The sequence below is a fragment of the Pelodiscus sinensis genome, chromosome 1 (assembly GCF_049634645.1).
Source record: "Pelodiscus sinensis isolate JC-2024 chromosome 1, ASM4963464v1, whole genome shotgun sequence".
Taxonomy (NCBI): Eukaryota; Metazoa; Chordata; order Testudines; family Trionychidae; genus Pelodiscus; species Pelodiscus sinensis.
In genome coordinates, this window is record NC_134711.1 from 148,274,410 (window position 1) to 148,290,195 (window position 15,786).

The window sequence follows — 15,786 nt, forward strand, 5'->3', positions numbered from 1 at the left end:
TGTGTAGGGTTAACTCAAAATGAAGGGCAGCTCTTGCAGTCATCCGTTTCAAGGGGTTTTAACTTAGTTTATAAAATCATTTTCCTCATTTATTATGAAAATACGTTGTTTCAGTATCATGTTCCCTTGAGAGGCTATGAGAGCATATTTTTGAATGACTAGTGTATATTTTTGAATGACATTTTTAACACAAGGAGCCTTCACTGCCTCAAAATAATGTACTTCAAACGAGTTTCGTAGTACTGTTTGGAAACGGTTCTATTAAGCTCTTGGCCCACCACCTAGGCTGGCCAAAAGATTCCAGCTCCCACTGGAATAATATTTCAAAATAACAAAGAGTCTATCCTTACAATATGGTGGGGTGGAGACGGGAGAAGAGACAGGTTGAATCAGTCTTACAGCTCATCCCTGGAGGGCATGTAGCCTGCTGGTTCAAGCTCCATTCCTCCCCCCCCCCCCATCCACTTGAGTCTGGAAGGGTAAGGCTTGTCCATCTGAGAGTCTTCACAATGACTGTGTCCCTCCTGCAAGCACTGGTGGTCACATTTTACAACTCCTACATCTAGGGCCAACATGGCCTATGACCCCACAATATCCAAATTAGTTACAATACACAAAATTCCATTCTAACAATTGACCATCCACCAGGCGAATAGCACTGTCTGAACTGGATTTACATAACCACCCCCTGGATTCCTTTCCCATTCCAGCATGATCTGTATTTACATATCAATAGTTGAATACCTTGCAGAGCTAAACAACTGAATAAGCATAACCACACCTAGGACTGCTCTCCCCTTTCAGCTGGCTGCATTGGAAGCAGCGGTTCAGACCATGCTAACACATAACAGATCATGAAAGGAGACCTTGCTGCTCCTGAAATGTACTTTAGCTTCAGGGATCACTGAAAGTGAGGAAAAATTGTACTCTCTTTTGTTTATACTCTTAGATCCTGAGGGTCAGAGTCCCTGCTGCCTCTCCTCGTGATCTGAGGGGACCTGGATCGGATTTATGTGTTTCAAGGTAAGTTAATTTTCTTGAAATCTGGCTTGTTCCTTAGATCTCAGTGACTCTAGAAAGCAAGCCAAATTTGAATAAAATCTGCTGAGACAGTTCTGAATTATGACAACATAACATTTCTGATGAGGAACAGCTGGATAAATTGTTGGTTACTTGCTTATTTGTGTTACATTTGTACTCCTGGAGAAACCAAAAGAGGCTAAACTTACTTTGCTCATTCCAGAAACAAAAGACATTCATGTCTGGCCTTATCTTCTGAGGAGAAAGTATCTTAGAAAATTAAAATAGAACAGGAGAAGGGGGGAGCAAAATGCAAGTTGGAAATCCACCTTAACTACAGTGTGCATGTAGCTTAATCATTTATTAGCACAGGAGATAAGACAAGAAAGGTCTCAGATGTTTCCTGAGAGCTATATTTCCACATATATATTACACATGTCTGTCATTCCATGCAAGTGGTTTTTTTGTTTGTTTGTTTTTAAAGAGGTTTATAATTTAGCTCTATTTCACAATTAGGGTCTCATCTGAGGCTCTGGATTGACTACATGATTTCAGCACAGAACCATTTGGCTTTATTTAAAATGCAGATAAAGCAGTAAAAATAATCCAAGGCTGTGGAACTGCTTCCTTGCATGATTCCAAACCAACTGCATTCTATGTCAGGCCACTGGAACGTATTGTTGCCTGGAATCCACGGGGACTAAAAAACAGCCAAAATGTTTCATTTTTTGAAACCGTCTTCTGTACTGTAGCACTAGTTGTTTTCCCCAATTAAAAGTTAATTCAACTCTGCTGGACACGGGCAGGTTCGTGTCACAAGGCAGCCCAGCACACGAAGCAGCACAGCTTCGCCCTCGTAGCTCAGGACACAGGCCTGAGCTCTCCAGGCTTGCCAGTCCCTACTTCCCTCACTTGGTCTGCTCTAGGGAATATATCCAGGCTAACGTTCAAGGGGGCAAACGCTGCTTATGTGTGCCCCTTGTGCAGCCATGTTCATTTCCCCTATGGGCATTCCATTCAAGCAAGCCAAACTTTTGGAGTTGGCAAAAACAAGTTTGAAATCTGGATTACAAGGGACCAAGTCCAGGATTGCTCTGCAATCTTCCATGCTTTATTGCCACTCAATATCCATGCTGGCTTCTCTCCGTTCCCCCATATTGTCTCCGCTCCCTCCCACACTAACTCATCTCTTGCACTCCTGAATCCACTCCCTTCTACTTTCCCAGATGGCTGTAGGCCCTACTCCACTCCCCCTGGATTAGCTTCCCTCAGAAGATGTTCTAGGATACGTTCACCACTATGTCCAAATGGCACCATTTATGTGATGCAGAAACAGATTTCTCTACAAGCAGAGCTCAAGCCCTTCTACACCAGCAGGCAGGGAGTATCTGTTTGCAGTATTAATCCCCAGAGCCACAAAGACACTGGCTCCTTTGAGCTGCACAGTGGAACTAAAAATAGAGGGGCAGGAAGGGGCCATGATACACACCCTTTCTTACTCTTTGTGCTAGTATGCAGGAGAGATAGGAACACACTGAGTTCAGCCTTTGCCAACACTCGAGGCATATCATGACTAAAATGAGATCAAGGAGGGCCTCTCTTGTGGCCCACTCACTAGCCTAAGTTGCCCATTGCTAGGTCAAGTGGTGCTTTTAATTACAAAAGAGAAAGGGCATCTAGATCTCAATAACCTGCTATCCAAACCCAACACATTAGTGATGGCTTTTTCTTCAGAAGATTCAAAACCTCCTTCCACACCCAAGCCAGAGCAAAAAAGCAATATTTCTATAACAGAAAAAGTCCTCCAACTGCACAACAGGGTTTCCTAAGTGCAAGCCAAAATACCCACATACATGACACTACCACACAACCAAGCCAAACAAGAAAATAACAAGTACGCTGATGTATAATAGCATGAGATGTACAATATAATGCACTAGATAATGTGAACCATTCTAAGGAAATCTGGTCAGCCTGTAGGTCTATATGAGCCCTCAGATGAGATTTCTAGTTAACTTAGACACAGCTGTTTATAGGTTTAGATACCTTCGGCTCGGTTTTAATTTGACCAGTCTGAGTGACTACAGAGATCTAATTAGAGAAGGATACAGAACAATATTGCTGGAGGACAATCAGTTATAGGCACTTTTAAGGAGGTCTGTCTAAAGGACATTATGGAGCACCATCTAGCTTGTTGAATAAGATGGATGTTTTCACCATTTTTACATTGCCAGACTTTAGGCTCTGGGTGAATTCAATTGTGCTATATGGCTATTATGGTATTTCCCTCTCCCTCAAATATAGGATGCTAATGAGATCTAGCCAACATCCAATAATCTTAGTGCATCAACTGACAAGTCTATCTTCAGCCTGAAGTCAGATAATGACTAGGCTCCCATGTAATAGCTACTGCATTTCAGGGAGGGCAGGATACTCTTGTAGTAAGATGCCCATGTGCATTCTTTCCTCAGCATAATGCAAGATTCAATTGGACAAGGGGAATTTAAAGAGGAATTGAGCCAAATAGCAACTTAGGTGGTCAAATCCACACTTCTTTCATATCGTATTGTTGTTCGTGGTTAGGTTAAACCTCACTGCAATTGGAGGGGGTAACAGCTATTCTTCCTAAATGACAAACATAAGAAACAGGTACGCTTTTTTATGGAACTAGATATTATAGAACACAGGTATGTGTCTTCACCCAGAGGAGAGGTACACGTGGGCAGAGGGAGTTTGGTGGGTATTGTTTGGCAGATCTGTGTTTCTGTAACTGTCACAGAATCAGGAGAAACTCAAGAAGAGCTCACAACAAAGCAGCAGCAGACCAAGAACAAGAAGTTGGAGTGTGGCTCTAAGAGAAGCCTAAAGAGAGATCTAGCACTAACTGGAAGAGGGCTTGGAACTGTGAGTAAAGAGACTGGCTACGTCTACACTGGCCCCTTTTCCGAAAGGGGCATGCTAATTTGACAGGTCGTAATAGGGAAATCCGCGGGGGATTTAAATATCCCCCGCGGCATTTAAATAAAAATGTCCGCCGCTTTTTTCCGGCTTTTAGAAAAGTCGGAAAAGAGCGTCTACACTGGCCACGATCCTCCGGAAAAAAGCCCTTTTCCGGAGGATCTCTTATTCTTACTTCAAAGTAGGAATAAGAGATCCTCCAGAAAAGGGCTTTTTTCCGGAGGATCGGGGCCAGTGTAGACGCTCTTTTCCGGCTTTTCTAAAAGCCGGAAAAAAGCGGTGGACATTTTTATTTAAATGCCGCGGGGGATATTTAAATCCCCCGCGGATTTCCCTATTACGACCTGTCAAATTAGCATGCCCCTTTCGGAAAAGGGGCCAGTGTAGACGTAGCCACTATGTCCTGCTTTTTGATTCTGGGGTCAGGTATTTCACAGATATAGTCCTGTTTCGGTGAACACAGTAGGAATCAATTTCTCCTCTTAAAAGAAGCATCCCACTAAACCATGAATTTTGGCTAATCCCTCAAGGCAAACAGGGGAATTGTTATCTTTGAAAACCTGCTCCATTCTTTATTATCTGCATTTGTAGTTTGGGACTTTGCTCCTGTACGCTCTTCAGGATATTTCTTCTCACACCATAACATTGCATCAAACCTGTGCATGAGCAAGAATCTCCTTCTTTGCCATACACAGGAGGAAGGAACCAAAAACCACCCGAAGAAAGTGACAGTCTGACCTATAGCAGAAGCGAATTCCTATTCTAACTGCTACACTGGCACAGATCTCTGCAAAGGAAAGGACAGTTTCCCTGAATCATGAGGTCTCCTCAAACCGGAACAAAATTAGACTTAGGTTTTAAGCACAGAAAAACTAGATGTCACTGACTTGGCGGATGCAACACAACATCTGAAAATTGTATATGCACATATGTATGCATGCCTGTGTGTAGGGTGGAGGAGAGGAAGAAGCAATGCAAAAAGCACATCAGAAAGGATTGGTGAAATTAACAGTGGGGTAACAGATGACTACATGAATCAAAAAGAAGTTCTGAAGACTCTCTCAGGATGAGACTGTCAACCCTGGGAGGGTTGAGGGATCAGCAGAGAAACATCTGTAGGCAAATGAATGGGGAAAATCAGCTGAACTCTAGAGAGAAGCTTCACAGAATGGAAAATTAGGCAAGGCCAAGCAAATTATCTGGAACAGACAACAACCGCAAGGGTGGATTTTATTTTTCCATAAACAATAAGAAAACTGCCATCTTGGATCTGACTGAGGTCCCAGGGTGTGACAAGATTAGCAAATCAAAATAAAACATGAAGGCAACATCTGTGTCTCGAAAATTAAGGGAGTGATGCCAGCGTACAAAATGGTACAAAAGTGTGCTATATTTGTAGCTCCAAAAATATTAATGTGTACGAGGCTACTGCTTGCACAAATAGTTAGCCACAGTGCCCTGCTGTGACTGGCCAATAAGATAGTTTGTTGTGATGATGTAATGCCTACAGTTTGATATAATGATGTCATTGCCTGAGGTTTCTGAAACCCTAAAGTCAGCCTCCTGACTCTTTTTTCATTACATATAGGAGATCTCCCCAGGATCATGGCTAAATTCTAACCAGCATGTTTATATTCGGACTTCCTACATTCTTCCTGTAGACTTAAAGAGCGGGAGGAATAGCATGGGCTAGGCTTTTAGTTTATCCAAACCATTGGCATTTAGGGATTCAGTTGAAAGATTTCATCAGGTCTCTATCATGGGAAGCAAGTTGGGTTTGGGCTTGGCAAAACCTCATGTTTGTTTTGGTGAATCAAACCCAAGGTGACTCAGATCAGGATGCCATTATATATAAACCTCGCCATTGGGACAGGACAGATGTAAAGTTCTAATTGTAGGCAACGTCTTTAAACTTGTACTAAAAATCCACTCACCACCACATTCTTCTCCTTGCATTGCAGCTCACTCACTGGGCTAGTGCCATCTGCCAATGATCACACATGTGCTGTCACCAGCTTCAGTCCACCTTTGCAGGGAATCCCTTTGGCCTACTTCCCAGGGGCCAGTAAAGAAATCCAGTCCTATCCTTGACTCTAGATTCCAGCTGATACCAAACTGCTAGGCTTGCTACTTTACCTTTGCTGTAGTTTTCCCTTATTCTTTCTTATCTCTCTTCTCAAAGTCCTTGACTCACTTTCCTGGTGAATCAGGCTCTCTGCCAGGAAAACTTTGCTTCCTTTCCTGCTTTGAGCTTCACTTCACTGAGTCAGGAGGCTGCAAGAGCCTTCTTGCTCTCTAGAGACACAGCTGCAGGCACCGTACACAGGAATCACTGAATTCTTCTCAGGTGGGGTTCTTCTATTAAACAGGGTTGGCGTAGTCCAAGGCTTTCCAGCCCACAGAGTGAGACAACCCCCTTCCCCAATAGAAAACTCATATGATTTCAGCTATGGGAATGTACCTTTATAAGAACCAAACCTTGATTAACCATTTTAAAGAAAATTTTCAAGGAAAAGCAGAGTTTGATTTACAACTTTGAAGGGTTCTGAATTCTGGTGTATTCAAAGCAGAGCTCTATTCTCTGCATTTTACATTAGACTTTCAAGCCAGCAGATTCTTGTGCAAGTTACTAAGTTTCTACACTTCACTTTCATAAAATTATTTTAGTAACTTATTCTTCTTTGTAGTTCACTGTCATGTAGATAATCCCTTCAAAGACCTACCTCAGAGTGGGACCCCTGTTCCATGTAAAAGTCATCCAGATTTGATTAGCCCTTACAAATGCTTAAGGTTTTATAAAGTAAGAGGCTTGGGTCAAATTCATTCTTGGCAGAATTGAAGTCAGAAGAGTTCATGGAGACATTTGGCTCACTGTCTACAAAAGTCAGTTCATTCAGAAAGCTCTTCCTCAATACATCTAAGGGAAAAACTGATAAAGTCTGTAAGCCAATGGAGAGATTTTATTTCTTCCTTGTACCACTCCCCCAGGGCACTCCACTTTTCTCTAACCAAAGCCATCCTACAGTTAAAAGCAGAGACAAGCCCAGAGATCAGGACATGAATTTCCTGTAAATATTTATCTGAAGCCAATGCATGGAAGATTTATTTCGCCACATATATCCGGCGAGATGTAAAATATCACTCTCGTAGAGTGTTCCCAAGCAATCCCTTTCTTTTATTGCTCCCTCTGGTGATTTTTAAAAATCTTAATCTTCTAGGAAATATTTTCCCCTCCTGTTTTTCAAGCTTTCATAACATTGTGATCCCCACATCCCACAAATACGCCTATAAAATAATCAGATTGGGTCTCAGCCCTCAAGAGCATGTTTGATTCATAGATCTCAGCAAGCTTCACCAAAGATGATACAGTATAAACCTCATCATGAAGAAGGGGAAGGGTGATACAGAGAGAAGTTTACAGGCAGATCATGATTCAAACTACTTATTCCACACGTAGTCACAATGACTTCAATGGGATTTTGATTTGTGCACCCATGTACCATTTATCATGAGTAAGAGCATCACAATCTGGCTGCATGTGATTTGCCCAGGTTCACACAATGAGTCAATGGCAGAGCCAAATAGATGGGGTATAGATACAGGCAGCAAAAATGATCAGAGGAATGGAAAACCTGCCACATAAGGGGCCATTAAAGAATTCAGACTGCTGTTCAGTTCAAAGAGCAGATGAATAAAATTCATATGTCAGAAGTATAGAAAATAGGGATGGGGCAGAGAAGGTAAAAAGGATGCTCTCTCAAAATACACACACACAAAAATAAATCTATGACCATGAAAGGCAACCATTTAAAAACTGATAAAAGGAACTAAGAGGTTTTTACATGCTTGTGATTAACCTGGGGAACTCATTGCCACATGACACCATGGTGTTCAAAGGATCCGCAGGATTCCAAAGAAGATTATATATTTGTATTTTTGCCTCTTTGTTGAGTAGTAGTGTCTTTTGGAGCCTTTGCAACTAGTCATGTTCCTTCTTGGGGAGAAATTGGTGATGCAGAATCAAGGCATCTTGTAATGTAATTACAAACTGCACACACTTCCTGTTTAGCTGAGTGAGAACTAGTCAAAACTGCAAACAGGCAGGTCCTTCCTGCACAGATCTTAAGGCATCACTGTCCTGTCACAAATAAACTGCTCACTCCTGGTCTCTATTGCATTGGACTCTTCTGATTTACACACTGATCCCTTCATCTCCTCAATCCCTTTGCTTTTAATTGGGCAACCCCAAAGTACAAATTATTCACCTAGGACCACATGGTCTTGAAAGGTGGCCTGATCAAGTCACAACCAGGCTGGTGCCAGAAGAGACTTGTGTATGAAGAAAAGTAGTTCCCAGGACGTCCTTTGATAAGGAGCACAGAACTCTGCTTCCTGTTTCCCTTTTGTTGTAGTCTGTAAAAGAAACTCCCCCTCACACACCGAAGCTTTCCATTTTACCCGCCTTTTGTCCTGCTAAGCAAGAGAAGAGTTGTCCCCAAATTCCCCAAGAACACAAGAGTGTGATCGCACAGCGCTCTAGGTAAACCACCTCCAGGAGGGGTGTAACTTCCTGCACTGGGGTGTGGTTTATTACACCCCCGAGCAGGAAAAGTACAGTGTAGCAACTTGCCAGTGCAGACAAGCCCTTAAAGGATAAGGGCGCATCTACACAGCACTCTAAACTCGAACTAAGATATGTAACAGCTTATTTTGAAATTTGGCACATCTACGCAACACCAAATTTCAAAATAACGTGCTATTGGGAGCCATCCCTTAACTCTCCTGCAATGAGGTTTACTAGGATGGAGAAATAGTGTGCCCATTATTATTTCAAAAAATATTTTGTGTAGATGCAGGATAGCCTCTGGTATCCCGAAATAGCCGTGCAGCGTAGACATACCCTAAGAGGAGAGGAACTGCTAGGGCTGTTTACTAACTTGCCTATGGCATGCTAGATATTGAATTGGATACTGTTTCCTTTAGCAGTCCTGCTGCCATCCCTAATTAAAATGACTGGAAGCAGGCTAGGGGCTTGTTCCCTGCAGGTATCTGTGGTTCTCCAAATTAGTCATGTTCTCTTATAAAGGGCTCCGGGAAGATGGGTCCTTCCAATGACAGATTGATGCTGGTTTGCCTTGCTTACCACATGTGGGAGAGGCAATGTGCACTGGATATTTCAGCATTCATTCCTCACTAATAAGGACCAGCTAAATCAACCACTGATGCCACCATCAACGGTCAATTTAGCCCCCATCGATTCTGGTACTCCACCAGGTCGCGAGGAGTAAGGGAAGTCAATAGGAGAATTTCTCTCATTGACCTCCCGCAGTGGAGACGCTGCAAAAACTTGACTTAAGGTATGCTGATTCTATCTACACTAGTCACATAAGTGGAGTTGTGTATCGTAGGTCAACTTTCTCCCTTAGTGTAGACCTGGCCTCAGTCTCCACTAGTTGAGTCCCAGTTGATGGGATCCATGCATGTTACTGGACGGAATACCACGCCTTGGTTTAGCATTGTCAGCTATTGATCATTAGGGCTATGTCTACACTGGGCCACTTATTCCGGAAAATCAGCCGCTTTTCCGGAATAAGCTGCAAGCTGTCTACACTGGCCCTTGAATTTCTGGAAAAGCAACGACGCTCTACTGTACAAAATCAGCCGCTATTCCGGAAAAACTATTCTGCTCCTGCTTGGGCATAAGTCCTTATTCCGGAACACTGTTCCGGAAAAGGGCCAGTGTAGACAGCCCAGTAGTCTTTTCCGGAAAAAAGCCCCGATCACGAAAATGGCGATCGGGGCTCTTTTCCGGAAAAGCGCATCTACATTGGCCACAGACACTTTTCCGGAAAAAGGGCTTTTCCGGAAAAGCAGCCTGCCAATGTAGACACTCCTTTTCCGGAAAAACTGAAAACGGAATAGTATTCCGTTTTAAGCAGTTCCGGAAATTCATGCCAGTGTAGACACAGCCTAGGTGTGAACCTGAGTTTAAGCTTTTGTGGATGCCTCAAATAGGGATGAAGAAGGGAAGTCATCTCCTCCCCAAACATGCTGAAAAAATAAATAGGAGAAAAATCATCTCTTGCCCCCATTTTTAAACATCACTGATTTGTTTGAAGTAACTTCATAACAGAGGCAGGATTAGTCTACATACTATTCTCTTTTGAAGGCACTAAAAATATTAACACTGGTTCTACCCAACTAGCTTTTACTGTCAATAGCTCCATCTTTGAGCCAAGTGCAACAGGGAGTTCTGAAAAGTAGCTATAGTCTGCATAAACAGGTTATTTCAGTGTGTATCTAATCAAACCTGTAGTTCTGTGATAGTCGTATTTTATGCTGGCAAAAGTCAACTCAGGCTTCAAACCTTGTTCAGAGGTAAGGTTAGGGTTTAGTCTCTTATGAACCGGGGGGCAGAGGCAGGGATTTAGCTGTGGTTCTGGAATATCCCCAAAATTCTGATCTAGCATTCTGGTATGGGATCATTCTTCCTTCTCTCTCTACTTATACACACCGCCACACCACTGAAACAAAAACAACATAGGAAGCCTGTTAAACATTTGATTATATACACACTGAAATAACCTGTTTATGCAGCACCACGCAGGTCCAGATGCATAAGCTAACACAAGCTAATTTGACAATTACTGGCTGCAGCTCTTGCCCTGGGCGCAGGGTCAGGTGCTGAAAGACTCTCTTGTAAATAAACTGCTATGGCTAGACAGAAAGCAAACTAAGCACCTGGGAGCACAACCCTCAGAAGCCATGCCCACCTAGAGAACATTTAGAAAAGCAAACAGGGAGCCATTCTGTTTTGAAGTCAGCCAGGAACAAATTCTTCTCTTTGCCCTTTTCCTCTTGCCAGTAGCAACAAGATGAAAACGAAATAGTTCTTTCAAACAGTTATTTCTGATGGGAGTAGTGAAGTCTGACCACACTCTGTGGGATCAAAAACCTACCTCCAAAGGATACATCCTCCTCTTGGTGGAGACCAGATCGGTACATGTAGCTAGACAAAGCTAGCCATGGCTTGGCAGGAGACTGGGATCAGGGCAGTCTAGCCTAATGGACAGAGTTGACATGAGGCATAGTGGTCAGCATGGCTATAAAGAACCAAGAACTAGGGTCAGAGAACATAAGAACGGCCAGACTAGGTCAGACCAAAGGCCCATCTAGCCCAGGATCATGTTTTCCAGCAGTGGTCAGTGCCAGGTACCTCAGAGGGAATGAACAGAACAGATGATCCATTCCCTGTTGCTCATTCCCAGCTTCCAGCAAACAGGCTACAGACATCAGAGAGCAGGCACCAGTAGTCAAAAGCTGGACCCAAGGGTCAAACTATGGGTAAGGAACCAGATACTAGAGATGAGGGAAGGCAGGAAGGTTGCTTTAGACATACAAGAATTCTGTACCCACTGATCTTTATCCCACGCCTGCATGACAAGGTGATTCCCCCCACTCAGTGCTGGTTTCCCTAGCCCAAAAGTGATGCAATACTGTGTGCTGCTGTAACCCACACACCTAGTGTGGTTCATGTCATGATTATGAGGGTTAGCCAGCAGCCTGGGGATTAAGGGGTTAACTACACCTAGCTAGGTGGAGTGACCAGTAGGAATGTAGGTGGGACTTTCAACCTGGGACAAAGGAATTTGGGTTTCTTCTTTTCTCTTTTTGTCTCTCTGAGAGAGTGCTCTGCAGCTACAGAGAGGGACAAGCATGTCTCTCTCTCTCCAAGACACCATTCTCCATTTTCTGTAAGTAGGGTAAAGTTTAGGTAGTTTCGTTAGGTTTTATTGTTTTATGGATTGGGTATGGGATCTGAGATCTGGCACTGCTTAAAAGATGTTTTGGCTTTTCTTTGTAACTAAGTTCTAGGCCCATGGAGTTTCTCCATGACTATATTTTGTTACCTCCCTATCTAGTCATTATGTTTGCAACAGGAATATTGTTGTAATAATAAAAGTTCTTTCTTTTCTTTTTATTAACCGGGCAGTGGTTAATTGTGTGCCTTGATTTTTATCTTAGGGGTGAGATTTCCCAAATGATCTTCCCCCTGATTTCTTTATCAACATTTGGGTGGTGGCAGCAGAAGTTTTGTTCCCAAGATCTAGGTTTTTAAGATTTTGGGGGAAGTTTTCTACCAAAGCCTGGTAGATAAGGCTTTGGGGTACACTTGCTGGCCCCCACTTCTGCATTTATCATGCCAGAGTGGGGAAGGAGCCATGACAGTTCACTGAGCAATGCAAGTGGTACCTAGACCACAGCAACAGATAAGATCAAGAGACCTCTACAGGAGGGGTTGGGCACCAGCTGGCTTTTAGCTCAGCGGGTAGAGGCTCCTATACTAAGCTTTAGAGGTCCCAAGTTCAAATCCACCTGGTGGTGGTTACAAGTAGGGGCTCGTGTGGGATCTCAACTGGGTCTTTGAAGGTCAGATGTGCTTCCTCACCCATGGGAAATATGTAACCACACACCTAGTATGGGTCACTGACCACTGCAGTGGCACCTAGACCATAGCAACAGATAAGATCAAGAGACCTCTACAGCATGAGCTGGGAGCCAGCTGGCTTTTAGCTCAGTGGGTTGAGGCTCCTATACTAAGCTTTAGAGGTACCAGGTTCAAATCTGCCTGGTGATGGTTACACAGCTGCTCTGTGACAGTCCTATACAATGCCAGTTTGGTGCTGTCCCTCTCACTCACATAGTCATTCACATCCAAATCTTCATGCTCCACTATTAAGTGGCATAAGTAGCTCTGCTGCAATGTGCAATGTCCTAAGATCCTGGAACATACTGCAGGAGAGAAGCCCACAATCCACAAATTCTCACAGCAGATGCTGCAGTTTGCAGCAAAGACTGTCCTTCAAGTGGCGTGAAAGTAAGCTGGCAGCTTTGGAATGTCAACAACGCCTTCCCAGTGGAGAGACAGCCTCGGTCACAGCAACAGGCATAAACAGCGAGCAAACTACTGCAGCTGGCTTAAGAACCCACCTGCTGACCCTTCCAGGCAAACAAGCAGGTGGTGTGGCCAATCCGGCAACCTGTCACAGGTCAGTGGTACTGATAAAGCTGCCACATCTGTTGCAGGCTCTGACTCCTCACAGGGCCTTCCAGAGGAAAGTATCCAGATCCACAGAAGAAGGTATCCAGATCCACTGATACCCCAGGGCCTGGCGATTTAAAAGAACCAGGGGCTCCTGGGGGCCACCACAGCAGCAGCCAGTGCCCTGAGTCCTTTAAATTGCTGTTGGAACCCCCGGAGGAACCCCCGGAGGTGCTTGACAGCTGGTTGGGGTGAGGCAAGCCCCAGTGCTGCCCCTTCCACCTGAGGCCCTGCCATTTCCCACCTTGCCCAGGGCCTGACAAAGTCAGTTGGCCCCTGTCCCCCTTCCTGTATCCTTAGTAAATTTGAACATGAGGAGACGACACTGACAACCTGAGGGCTTAAATGGATGGATAGAATTTGCTGTCCTCTGTAGGGATGTAAGTGACTAGTTGGCTACTCGGTAAGCAAAGAGGAGCAGAACCCAGTGATGTATTTGTAACGTGCTGTTCCAAAAGCAATTTCTGAATGTCATAGCTGCTCCACTGTCTAGCTCTTTAAATCCAATCTGGGATATTCCTTGTGGGACAGTGATTCGGCAAAATCAGTTAAATCCATTTAAATCTAAACTCCAAAGTCCTATACGAATTATCATGTTTCAGGCTCAGCAATAAATAGGAGAGAATCATGTTACAGGCCAACATGCACTGCTGCAATTTTTGAAAGATCAAAGGCTGTCTTGTCTACTTTGCAATAACTTTTGGGCAGATCTGTGGTGTGGCTTAAGCACAGAAAGGAAAACCCTATGGGCTAATTTAAATCCCAGACTCTTCTCACTGCCTCCACCATTGAATATCCTGAAAAACAAAAGCTCACATGGCAACTGCTGTTTATAGATGTTTGGAACTATCCAGTCCCCCTCCTCACAGGCCAGAAGGCAGATAGAAAAGGAAGGGAAACATGTTCATAAAGATACAGTGCAGTATGCCTCTCTAAAGAGCCTTGAAAAAAAATCAGCCCTAGAAACAACAGACAACATATTTGAAAGTGACTCACAATTTGAAATGCCTGAAAGGGGCCTGACTTTCAGAGAGTGGGTACCCAACACGTTCTGCAAATCCAGTTCTGTTAAAGCATCTCAAGTGAGGTACCCCAAATCATGACGCTCATCTGTAAACCTTGGCCACCACTCCCTCAAAGATCATCCAACAATGCGGCTGGCTTCACAAAGAGACAGTTTGACCCCACTACAGGGCCAAATTCTCATTGAGTGTAAATTGGCAGCCCTCCCCTGACATCAATGGTTCTGATTTCTTATCACCACTGAGCTGTGCTCAGACATTGTGAAGGGTGGGTGCCGTTTGCAGCTCCCTGATTCTCAGGTGCCCAGCTTGAGCAGACCTTAGAGCAGACTGGGGCCTGTACTAACTACCACCAGCGTAAGGTCCATTCCATCACAGCCCCTCCTGGCTATAGCCTACCTCAGAACACACCATCGCCACCATCCCCTCACAGCAGGGTGGGGGAGGGAAAGCTAGCAAACCAGAGTAACTTTCTGTCAAGGAGCTTTCTTCATTCACAGCAGCCTTAGCAAACCAGCAAGCCTGGGCAAATGAAGCTGGACTGTTTTACAACAGCTGAAGGCCTGGCCTTTTTGCACTTCTGTAGCAAATTGCAACCCAGAGTCTCCAAGTCCTTTAAAACCTAAGCGCCTAATCTTCAAAAGTGGCCATTCATTTGGGATGCCTATTTTGGGTTGCCTAGCTGTCTGCATTAAGGTGTTTCAATCTGCAAGAATTGAAGCAAATTCTTGTCTTAACTAATAAACTCACACCCACCCACACCCATCCACCCCACCACAATATCTATTGGAATGGGGCAAAATCTAAGGCTCTATGTAGGAATGTAGGGCTTCCTCCACGGAGTCACCCTAGGCTCTGGCAGTAAAAACCTGTATTTAAAGTAACTCTTGTTCAGCCACATCAGCAGGTAGGTCCCATTAGCTCCAGCAGTAGAAGTAAAGGGTAGGAGGGAACTAGAGACCTAAAATCAAATCTTGGAAGGAAATCCTAGGGGCATTCAGGTTCTGGGTGGGAAATCGGGGCAAATATTTACCTTGTGCTACTGTTTCTGGGCTACACATAAAGCCCAATAACCTTCAAAACGGGGTGAGCTTGGACACCGACTCGAGTCAGAGTGCACTTCTGAGGACTGGGTGGGACACAGCTCTTCCCAAATAGTTTACTATCCCTGATAAAGATAAGGAGAGTCAAGCAGAGAAAGGTTGTGAGTGGTGACTTGCCTAAAGACCACACAATAGAACCCCAAACTCCTGATTCAGCCTCCTGTACTAAAAGCACTTCCTCCCATAACTCCAATCTGCTTCGGTTGGTATTGGTCGCAGACCTGAAATAGCCTTAAATGGTATAATACTCTGTTCACCAGCGAGCTTCTGTAGGTTACATACAAAGTAGGTTGCATAATGTGGCTTTAGTCAGTTTCTTTCAAGTCAGACTTCTTACATAAGTTCAAAGAAAAACATGAATACACAGCACAGTGTATTTTTCCAAAGCAAAGTACCTCTTGCCGACTTGCTACTACTCTCTGTTGAATACTTATGAAAGATGAGAAGTGCTCCCCATGCAGTATTATGTAACCAGCCCCAACAAGGCAATGGCATAAGAGGAAATAACAGAGCTAAGTTAGTGCAGTGTGGCTAAGGGATAGGTAAGAGATGTGGAGGGCAGGGTACAAGATAACAGCTT

General features: G+C 44.0%; 1 long non-coding RNA gene across 1 annotated transcript in view; it reads left to right on the forward strand.

Annotated features, from left to right (window-relative positions):
* The first annotated feature begins 886 nt into the window (after positions 1 to 886).
* LOC102447785 (uncharacterized) overlaps positions 887 to 15,786 on the forward strand; it is a 44,876-nt gene continuing 29,976 nt past the window's right edge. The window contains exon 1 of the long non-coding RNA XR_012897391.1: positions 887 to 1,023. This is a non-coding gene — a long non-coding RNA (uncharacterized LOC102447785). The remainder of the gene's footprint in view (positions 1,024 to 15,786) is intronic.